The sequence below is a fragment of the Pinus tabuliformis genome, chromosome X (assembly GCF_031772625.1).
Source record: "Pinus tabuliformis cultivar Carrire ecotype Pingquan chromosome X, CPIR1, whole genome shotgun sequence".
Taxonomy (NCBI): Eukaryota; Viridiplantae; Streptophyta; class Pinopsida; order Pinales; family Pinaceae; genus Pinus; species Pinus tabuliformis.
This window is the reverse complement of record NC_142308.1, coordinates 1,715,612,813-1,715,624,941: the sequence shown is the minus strand read 5'-3', so window position 1 is coordinate 1,715,624,941 and position 12,129 is coordinate 1,715,612,813. Positions and strand designations below refer to the sequence as shown.

Genomic DNA, 12,129 nt, shown 5'->3' with positions numbered 1-12,129 from the left:
ATCACTAGAGCACTTTTCAGTGCTGGTTCTCTTTGGATTCTGCTTCGATATCATGGATGAGCAGGAAGCAGAAGTTGGTTGCTATAAGCATCGCCGAGACTGAATACATAGCTACGAGTATGATCTCGTGTGAAGCTGCCTGGTTGTGGAAGCTCTTCAATGAGTTGTTTGTACATATGATGAATACCACCGTGATCCTTTGTGACAACCAGGGGGGATTCGATTGTTGAGGAATCTCGTATTCAATGATTTCTCCAGTAGATAGACATCAGATACTACCTTATCTGGGATAGGGTAAGTCAATGAGCGAGGAGGCTCCATCGCATTAAGACTGATGTACAAGTCGCAGACATTTTGTTAAAGCCCCGTGGAAAGGTCAAATTCTTGACTTCCCAAGAATGACTTGGTGTCGTTCAGAGACCCTCTTATGAGGGTCATGTATGATGCACACATTGAGCTCTAGGAGCTCTAGGGGGTGCAAGGTACTTCTTGGAGCAACATACGACCACAAGGCGATTCACCCTCCCCTGGTGGTGCGCTATGTACAGGGTGACAGGTTCAACCTTCCCCTGTGATACCCCGTGGCGACTGTGGAACAGGATGATTAGTTCCCCTGTGGGTCGGGATGATTAGTTCTCCCATGGCAACTGTGGAATAGGATGATTATTTCTCTTGTGGACCGAGATGATTAGTTCTCTTATGGCAACTATGGAACAGGATGATTAGTTCTCCTGTGGACCGGGATGATTAGTTCTCCCATGGCAACTGTGAAACGTGATGATTAATTCTCCCATGGCAACTGTGAAACGTGATGATTAGTTCTCTTGTGGGATGGGATGATTAGTTCTCTCGTGGCAACTGTGGGACAAGATGATTCGTTCTCCTGTGGACAAAATGATTAGTTCTCCTATCAAGGCATCCTACCCATGAAGTCTGGGACTCATGGGAAGTACATCTCATGTGATCAATGAGCAGGGAAATGGGGTTAGGGACCATAGTAGTACTATCGATGGACGCATTATTGTATCTACTGTACTCCTTATGCTAGGATGGCCTCCATTGATATGAGATCAATGAAACTGATCTGGGTTCAGTATGAGTGGTTTGAGACACTCTCTTGTGATATTGATCTGGGATTAATAAAACTGACTTCAGGTCAGTAAGAGTGATATGACACACTCTCTTCAGATGAAACTGACTTCGGGTTAGTAGAGAATGGTATGAACATTCTCGATCAATTCTTCTTTTTCATGGTTCAGCAGAGCAGAGCTCAGTAGACCAGAGCCCAGCAGACCAGAGCAGAGCAAACCAGAGCAATACATGGCACTGATGACAAAGATAGTACAATCGGACATATGGATCAACGGATGGAGTTCTCCCTAGTTGAGAGGGAGTGTTAAAATTGGCAACTAGGGCCAAACTCCATGTGGGTCATCTTATTAATGGAAGCTGATATTTTTCTTGGATCCCTCTCATCGAGAGGTGTAGGATTGATCTAAAGGTCATCTGATTCCAATAAGTATTCATAGAGCTATGAATTTATTTGTGTTATGGGACAATTCGTCAAGGTCAACCAGCAACCAAATAAACCCCACTTGTGCTCAACGTTTTAGTATAAATAGAGGTGGCCTTCAAGTCATTTTCAACACACTTGGGATCTCTTCCTCTCTACTTGTCTTTGGGTTTTAGTAGGAGGAGAGATCCTAAGGGATAACGCTACCCTAATCTAGAGGGCAGAAGCTGGAACTATCGGGAACAACCGGAACTGCCGAAACAGCTAGGAAAGTTGACGTAGAGGGCAAAAGTTGGAACTGTCAGTAATAGCTAGAACTATCGGGAACTACCAGGAAAGCTGATGCAGAGGGCAAAAGTCGGAACTGCCGGGAACAACTTAAACTGCGGGAACAACCAAGAAAGCTAAGGCATTGAGCAGAAGCAGGAACTGTAGGGAACAGTTGAATTGCTGGGAACTATCGAAACCGCTGGGAAAGATGACGCAAAGGGCAGAAGTCGGAGCTGCTGGGAACAACCAGAAGTGTTGGGAACTGCCAGAACAACTAGGAAAGCTGACGCAGAGGGCAGAAGCCAGAACTATCGGGAATAGCCGGAACTGTCGGGCACTGCTAGAACTGTCGGGAAAGCTGACATAGAGGGCAGAAAAGGCTGACGCTTGGGTTTTTAATGGGGAAAAATTCAGCTGAGGAGTTGTCGAAGTGTGTATCCGGGGTTTCAGCTGGAGCATCCGTCTCTGAAGGAGAGCAGCATGCAAGGGACGACTAATCAACATTGGGACAGTTGTATGGTACTTAGCAGCAAGTACACCAAGCATACAATGTTACAACAAGCATGCAAGGGACAACAAACTAATATTGGGACATCATCATGATACTTAGTGCAACAAGCATGTATTGGTATAGCTAGCATGCAAGGGACAACTAGCATGCAACAACAAGCATGCTAAGGACAATAAACATGCAAGGGGCAACAAGCAAGCAAGGTGCGACCAACACATAGGTCAGTATGGCAACATGGTGCAACAATGGCACATAATGCAGTACAGTGATGGGTACAGTCATGATTAATGAAGCATGATGAGATGCAACATAGTGATGATGGGTGTAGCATGGTGCAGCACAGTGAGGTGTAGCATGATGACGAAATACAACACAACGATAGGTGAAGGAGTCACCTTGAAGAATCAGTGGAAGCTGTAGAAATTCCTAATGTAGATCAACAGATTATGCAATAGACTAAAGCAAATTACAAGATCTACTTCTACAACAAAATTTGCGGAAGCTTAATCGAATAAAGCAAGATTAATGAGAACACATATAACTGAGAATGAGAAATCAATCACACATAACACAGAAGAAATAACCTAGGGAAAGCCTCATCCTAAAACCCCAATCTCTGTATTATCATACAAATGTAAATATGTTCAAGTTACAAAAAGAATCAGCTCTCAAGCTATCATCCTCTCTCTACAATCAAACAATACAATTCACACACTGAATAGACACAATGTATGTCCTCCTCAAGCCCTCCAAGCCTTCTATTTCCTTGTGCAGTTTTTTTTGGGGTCCAGTGATGCCACATGTGTGAATTGGCCTCATCACACTCACAAAAACTGAAGAAGTAATTGTGCAATCCTCAAGGAAATAATTCCTTCTGCATGCAAGAGATATTCACAATGGAGTATTCTAGCAACTGATAGTACATTGTCCATTCATCTAATGTCAACTGGGTCTCTGTCTGAACTGACATGCATGAGTTATTTATGAGAGAATATTCAGTTATCTGAAGTGCAACAGTTATATGCATGCATGCATTAACTAACTGAAATCACAATTAATTCAACAAACTGTTTGAATTAATCTTACTAGACTTGAATCAGTTAACTGAGCCAACTAATTACAACTCATCATTATCTCTTTAACTAAGGGATAAATTCCTCAATTAATGGAGAAACTGTTGCATGTCCCCACATAGATTTTGTGTTTGATTTTCTACAACTAATTAACTCAAGATGAATTAATTAATTATTTTACAAACAACTACTAAGATCAAATTTGAATTTTTACTTCTCTATTTTAGTTTAGGGACTAACTAAAATAGGAAGGTATCTCGAAATGCTATTTATAGCAGTACTAAATTTAACACTTCTATATTTAGCATTTCTTGTTGCTATTTTCAACAGAAGCAACATGTCTTCAACTGATCTCATGTATCATCTTCTTAGAGATGATCTATGCTCTTATCTAGATAAGTCAAAGTGTTGACTTCTATTGTAAATGTACTATCTCTCTCTCTGTTGAACTATTGAAGAACATATAAGAAGAATTGATCAAGGGTTTCCACACATTAGGGTTTGTCCTTGGCTAGTGCCACATCTTGTTTCCTCTTGTCTTGGATTGCCTTCTGCGATTTATGTTTATGTTCTATTTGCAGTTAACTTTAATGTTGATGTGATTGCTAATGTAGAAAAGATATTGAGCTAATTGTGAAAAATGAAATAAATTTCTCTAAGCATAGAACATACCTAAAATTAACAAGAGAGGAATCCAAGAAAAATATCAGCTTCCATAAATAAGATGGCCCACATGGTGTTTGGCCTTAGTTGTCATTTTTAACACTCCCTCTCAACTAGGGAGAACTCCATAGGCTAATCCATCTGTTAATCGGTACTATCTCTGCCATCAATGCACTGCTCTTCTTTGAGAATGTATCATACCATTCTCTACTGACCCAAAGTCAGTCTTATATAAAGAGAGTGTCCCATACCACTCTTACTGATCCGAAAACAGTTCCAAATAAGGAGTGTCTCATACCACTCTTGCTGATCCAAAATCAGTTCCAAATAAAGAGAGTGTCTCATACCACTCTTACTGACCTGAAGTTAGTTCCAATTGATCCCAGATCAATATCATCCTAGCATAGAGAGTATTGTAGTACATGGTGCATCCATTGGTAGTACTATGGCCCCTATCCTTATTTCCCTGCTCATTGGCCAGATGATAGGTACTTCCCATGAGTCCCAGACTGCATGGGTAGGATGTCTTAACAGGAGAAGGATGAACCACTCACCCTACCTACATGTTGCCATGGTTTATTCCAGGGGAAGGCTGAACCACTCATCCTGTACACAACAAATCACTAGGGGAAGGCTGGACTACTCACCCTATGATTGTGTCTCAACAGGAAAGGGATGAACCACTCATCCTGCCTATATAGCAAACCGCTAGGGGAAGGATGAACCACTCACCCTATGGTTGCTCATCACTCCAAGAAGTACCTCATGCCCCCCGGAGCTCCCAGAGCTCAATATCCATATCATACAGGACCTTCAAAAGAGGGTCTCTCCACGACTCCTAATCGGTCTCAAAAAGTCAAGAATTTGACCTTTCCTCGGGGCTTCGTCAGAATGTCGGTGACCTTCTCATCACTTCCAATGCGATGGAGCCTTATTGCTCCTCGCTGTACCATATCCCAGATAAAGTGGTACCTGATGTCTATGTGCTAGGAGCGATCATGAAATACAGGATTCTCTGATAATCAGATCCCACTATGGTTGTCACAGAGGATCATGGTGGTATCCAACACATATCCAGACAACTCATTGAAGAGCTTCTCTAATCAGACAGCTTCACACGAGGCCATACTTGCAGCTATGTATCCGGCCTCAGTGGTGCTCAACGCAACTGACTTCTGCTCCCGACTCATTTAGGATATCGAAGTAGAATCCAAAGAAAAACAACAATCAGAAGTGATTTTGTGATCCAACATACTACCTGCCCAATCAGTGTTAGAATAACCATGCAGCCTCACATCTTCGACAATGTATCTCAATCCATGAGTGATTGTGCCTTGAATATATGTGTTGAGTCTTGAAAATTTCATTCATTTCCATTACACTTTCACTATTATGTCCATTATATCACCTCCATTTCACTACTATGTCACCACATTCATCCCACTTTCATTATCATTGGGCCACCTTTATGTTTTTCCAATCTTTATTATTTCTAAGCCTTTTAAGTGAATTTGTGGTTAAACATTAGAAAATAATGTGCATATGCTTATACCTAACAAATGAGTTGAGGTTGTTGACATGTGTAGGTTGAAAGGAGACTTCTAGAAGACCCTTATGTGGCACTCTAAGGCCAAATTCGAATTTGGTTGGAAAGAATCATGGGATCATGAGGATATGTGTCACATCTCCTAATTGTATTGTAACTCTAAAAAGACGTGTCTTATCAGTTCCTATTTTGATTAGGACTCTAGAGGTAGAGGGAGAGATTCATGGATTCTCATTAATGAGATGGCTCTCATCTTTTTGTATAAATAGGAGATCTCTCTCTTCATTAGTTAGTCTTTTTAGTCCCTAGTTCTTAAGTTTGTAGCTTTTCCTTGATGGCTTTTGAAAGCTTTGGAGAGCTTTGTTGTACTTTGTACTTTTGAAGAATTTGAATAAAGCTTTGATGTTCTCAACATGGAAGGAGATGTGAAGTAGATGTCATGGAGCACATTAGGATGTAAGGTAGAGTAGATTTCATTTTGTAAATATTGCTTTGTAGAATGTAAGGTAGATTAGATTTTTCATTCATGCAATTTTAATTCATGCAAGTATGTTTAATTTTGCTTTGATTTCATAAGTAGTAGGGGGCCCCTGCCTTGTATAGTTGTCACTTTAATTTCTTGCATTTCTTTTTCTTATTTCATGTATATTAATGTACAGATGTCTTTACTTTATTTTCTTGTATTTCTTTTTCTGATTTTCATGTATATTAATGTACAGTTTGAATTACTGCATTTTATTTTCTTTTTTAACATGTATATTATTGTACATAAATTGCTTTCAAGTTGATTGTAGATTAGTGATGCACATAGCCTTTTAATGAACTAATGACGTGATAGAATCATCTTGTCCTTTTGCTGAAGCAGCAATGATACTGGGTCTCATAGTCATTCTCTCATTATTTGATTATTGCATTTTATTTTGATTGAACTAGTTGTATATTTACACTTTTGTTTAAATACTAACTCCATCAATAACATGTTTTAAGTTCTTTTGAAGTGCTAAGTTTTGGAAGTTACCATTAAGGACATAGGCCTTGTCTTGAAATCTTTATCCATACTTGTCCTTTAAAAGTATTCTTAAGACCTTAGAAAACCAACAAGAACAAAACCCCAAAAACAACATAAACTATAAAACAACGAAGTAAGAGAAAGGTTAACTAAGCACATATAGTGCACCACACTTCATCAGTTTACGATACCCAGATTGATAATTTATGTAGAGCAATTTAAGACGTTAAATTGACTAAACAATATGTCAGAAGATTCTTGGCACCAATCTAATGTGAGTGATGAGGCTCAACCATATATTGGCTCAACGTTTTAACTGCAAAACATATCGCCGACGAAAGTTCATCAAGAACGTCAATGCTCCTATGAGTTAACAATACTCAGAAGCATTACCCAATTCAGGTCCGACAACACTACCACATAACTACTTTAAGTTAAGCTCCATCATGGTAGTCACAGGCTTGCAGTTCATCATTCCAAATTCGGAATCCAACTCCCTCTTATGTTCGTAAATGAGAGGGTCTGCACCTGTCAGAGAGAGGTCTTCCTCATAAGGTACCAGTATGAAAGGTCTATCATCCACAACCTTAAAGTAAAGTTTTGGATCGACTTCAATCCTAGTGAATCCCAGCTTCATCAGATAGTTGTCAATCCTCTCAAACCAAACCTGGGATGCTTACTTCAAACCTTAGAGAGCTTTCTTCAACCTGCATACATGAGATTCCCAGACATGAACCTCAAACCCCTCGGATTGTTCCACATCTATGGTCTTTCTATTTCTTGAGGGGAATGATCCCCTTGTAAGTTTTCCTGGTACGTCCTGAACATATACCTTCATGCTCTTCTTTGAATTTAGGCATGTTATCACCATTTGTCTTACATCGGGAAGAGCCTTGTAATGAAGATGGGAAAAATTCCAGTGCCATAATTCAAATTGTGGAGATGAGTCGTAAGACATGGCTCCCAATGGACTTTCTGCAACTTGGTACAAAGTGCCAACCCTTAACCCAAGAGTAAAAACATCTTTAAAATTTATTTTCTAAACACGTACCTTTCCATCGATGAATGCCACCTTGTAACGTGTGTCTTCCATTGCCAAAATGGATACCAGGTTCTTATTGAGATCAGGTACATAAAGAACTTGTAAATGAATCGAGTTACCCTAATCCAATTGAAGAGTAACATTCCCTACAACTTTTACGGGATAGGTGGCATCGTCTCCAAGAATAATCTCCAAGTTTATCTTCTTCTTTATCAAATTAGAGAGAGCTTCCTTGAATCCGGTGAAATGCCTTGAAGCACCACTATCAATAAGCCAATTTCCCAAAGTGTCTAGAGGAGAGGTAGTGCAGAGGGCCGATATAAAGTAATACTCCTTTTGCTTATCAGAAACAACATTTGTTTCTTCATACCTGGAGTTCCTTGCTTTCTTGGAGGGTCGGCCTTGATGTCCTACATTCCTTTTTCCTTTTCCATTGTACCTGTCATTCCTTTGATCATTGTTGTTGAAGTTACCCTTGGAGTGATTGTGATCGTCATCATGTGATGTGTCCCTTCTATTTGGACACTCCCTTGCATAGTGGCCAAACTTATTGCGAACAAAGCACTGACCTTTCAAATTAGAGGGAGCTTCCTTGAATCCGGCGAAGTGCCTTGAAGCACCACTATCAATAAGCCAATTTCCCAAAGTTTCCAAAAGAGAGGTAGTGGAGAGAGCTGATATAAGGTAATACTCCTTTTTCTTATTAGAAACAACATTTGATTTTTCATACCTAGATTTCCTTGCTTTCTAGGAGGGTCTACCTTGATGTCCTACATTCCTTTTTCCTTTGCCATTGTACCTGTCATTCCTTTGATCATTGTCGTTGAAGTTTCCCCTCGAGTGATTGTGATCATCATGTGATGTGTCCCTTTTATTTGGACACTCCCTTACATAGTGGCCCAACTTATTGCAAACAAAGCACCTGCCTTTCCTTCCTCCCTTACATCTAAACTTTCCATGGAAATGACCTTTAGACCTTGCATTATTTCTCCTTTTGGCATGAGTGGAGAAAGCAGTGGGGTTGCCTCTATTACAAGGCATTTCTTGCTTCACCATTCTTGTTTCTTCTTGAATGCATTTTGACATCAATTCTTCAAATCCCGGAATTCGATCATTATTGAGAATAGTGGTTTTGAATATATACCACTCGAGTGGGAGCCCTCCAAGGGTAGTGATAGTAAGTTCCATGTCAAGAATGACTTCTCCAATCGATAGAAGATCATTCTTGATCTTAGTGATCCTTAAGAAGTAGGATTGAATATCCTCGTCCTTACCCTTCTTATTATGCTTCAACTTATTTTTGAGGAACAAAATTTGATTTGCATCATTAACCTTGAACATGTTTGCCAATCTGTCATAGATTTCCTTGGAGGTGTTTAGATCGAAGATGTAGGCCACCAGACACTTGCCAATGGAATATCTGATAATCTTCTTTGCTTTGACTTCACCCTTGGTGTACTTGTTCTTTGTAGCAGCCGTTGCATTTGATGGAGGCTCAGGGATTTTTTGGGCATTGGATAAGCCAACGCTCCCCGCGTGTTTCGTGACATGGACTAACCGCCTCTCGAGGATCTGTTAACTCTGGTGATGCGTCCGTTTATTAACACTTACGGGTTTTGGTGTAACGGCAATCGTGATCCCAACAAGTGGTATCAGAGCCAGGTTCGATCCTGGGACCTGTACGTAAACCAATTGTTGGAAATACTGCGAGGGGGGTGAATCAATATTTCTTTTTCCCACTATTGTTTTACCAGTTAAAACATATATATATATATATTCAGAACACAAGATGAACAACAAAAATAAATGCTTTTATTAATATAAACTGTGCAGTAAAATAAATAATATATAGATGGTTACAATCAGTTGCCAAGCTCCAACTTGGACTTTGGTGAGGCTCCAACCTCCACAACACCAACTCTATTTCGCCAAGACACCAATCTTGGACTTAGGAGCACAAACTCCCAAGGACTTCAATCCTTCCTACTTTTGAGGCACCAGCCCCAAGGACTCCAATCCTATCTTGTCAAGGCACTTTTGATGATAATGTTATACTCTCAAAACTCTTCTCTTTTGAGTTCTGTCTGGTTATATTTTCACTGTAGTTTTCAAGCTACAATATCAATGACAACCAGTCTTCTTATGAATGAGTCTTTACAACTCTGCACACTACCCACACATAGTCTCCAATAGCTTTCATGCTCTTTGATAATGTCTTCACACAGCTCTAGTCAGTCTACTGTTAGCTGCACTAAGCTCTGCATAAAGAACAACTTCTTGTTCAAGCTTATGTTCTCTGCTGGCTACTTCTCCCCTTCGACTGTCTGCTGTCCTGTTGGCCCTTTGGCCCTCTTTCTGTTCTGCTGGATCCTCTCGCTGCCTCTGTCTCCTCCAGCTTATTTTCCACAGCGTTCAACAACCTTCACCACTTCATACAACGCTTAACCACCTCTGCTGATTCTGCTACCTCGCGCTCTCGTTCTTCACCACACCAACCACCATAGTCCTCTATTTTTACTGTTTTATACATTCCCATGCCTTCGTCCATTCGTTTCCGCTTACATCGCCTCTTTGGCTTCCTTCTCAGTCGCTGTCGTTTCCTCTAACTTGCTTGATATTTCAGCTTCCCGATCCATGGCTTCTATGCATGACGCCATGGCCGTGCATAGAAGCAACACCTTTCACAAGCTCGTACATAATTTTCTTGATAACCAGGGGCGGTATTGTGAGCGATCGCATCCAATATCTGTTGATAAATAAAAAATATTGGACTTCATATCATCAAATACTATATGAAGGCGAAATTGGTCGTGTCGACTCTTTCGGCGTTCCACATTTCGCAACTTGACGATGTTGCAGGCACTGTCGGACAGCATCCGTAAAATTGATATCTCTCTGATGGAAGTGGGGGGAATTCCTTCCGTAAAATGTGTGTAAGTGACCTTGAGAGTCACCTCCTCCCCTATTTCTGGCATTATGCCCTTATAAATCCTTCCTTCCACATCTTCCTCTAACAAATGACACCTCATATACTTCGGAATCTTATCAAGATTCATGTCACTGCTACAAAATTGAAAACTATAAGCTGATTTTCCCTTCAAACAAAGCCTCGAGTGCTTACTGTCGATCGCGCATCACCTAATCCAACGGTTCCCACCACCGCAGCCTTTTTCTCCCGCGCATTAAACTTCGTTTACTTTTGCCACCGTATGAACGTTGGCCTCGCGATCCAACGCCTGACGCTTCTCCCAACCTCGCGAGCCGCCCGTGCGTTAACCCACAAGGAAAGCGGTTTCCCGCCGGTTCCATCCGCCACGCGTCGCGAACTTATTGCATCATGGGCCCGCGTACGTAAACCACCCTCCTCCGATAAGCGGTGCGGGGAATACCGCTTATCGCCGTCCCCGCTCGCTATTTCGATGAATCGTACGTTCGATCGACGCTTTCTCTTGCGCCACCCAAATTTTCTTGAATGTTGTCCTTCAGACCCATTACGCTGCTCCATATCGAACTCTTGGCTTGCTCGGTCTTATCCATGGTTGTGTCCATGGACTCTTGGGCTTTCTCTTGAGCCTGATGAGCAATTTCACTTGTCTTTTGTTTAGCACTATCCACAGTCTCTTCACCTCCAACCTTCAGCTGTTCCATCTTCTCCCGCATTGATTTAGTTGTTTCTCCCAGCTTAACCTTGGTTCCCTCTGAAGTCTCCTGGGCGTTCTGACCGGTGCGGTCCTTAGTCTCCTCGGCTTTCTCAATTGAAGAATCCTTGGCTTCCTGCGTTTTTCCTGCAACACTATCCTTAGCTACCTGTGCTTTCTCCATAGTTGCATCTTTGGTTTCCTCAGCTTTCTGCGCAGCAGAATCCTTATACTCGTGCGCTTTATTCACAGTTGTATATGTAGTTTCTCGAGTCTTGTCTACTACAGAATCTTTAGTCTCTCGTGTTTTGTCGACAGTGGTGTCCTTGACTTCTTGAGTCCTGCCCGTGACAGAATCCTTGGTATTCTCAATTTTTTCTTGGAGGCCCTTGAGGCCGACATGGTGCCCTCCTTGATACTACCCAGTGCAGAAGAGGCAGACTCGGTGCTGGCATCTTTGGCAACATGTGCCATCCATTTTGCAGATTCCAAGCTATCAGAGGCATTTTCCCGCCTCTCTTCTGCCTCTTAGCAGGAAGGTCTTCTCGCGTTTTCTTGTTTTGAAGCCATTGATCTGTACCTTGAAAATCAAAGTTATCAGTTCAACTATTCCACAACGCTAGAATCAAAATAATTTTACTACATGTGTAAAACAAATCTCTCATGAATTTCCGATGCTTTGTGCTCCTCTTCTTTGGCTCTGTCTGCTCCTCACGTCTCCATCTGCTCCTCGAATATTGCCATATTGACATCAATGACAATCTGTGTTCAACAATCTCTCCCTTTGTTATTGATGGCAATATTCTTCTGCTCTCTCTCCTCTTTTGACATCAATGGTAAAGGAATGCATACGGACTCCCCTTA

The 12,129-nt window shown here is 41.3% G+C and overlaps 1 pseudogene; it reads right to left on the bottom strand.

Moving 5' to 3' along the window:
* Positions 1–11,038: 11,038 nt before the first annotated feature.
* LOC149146609 (uncharacterized) lies at positions 11,039–11,739 on the bottom strand (annotated as a pseudogene).
* Between the last annotated feature and the right edge of the window lie 390 nt (positions 11,740–12,129).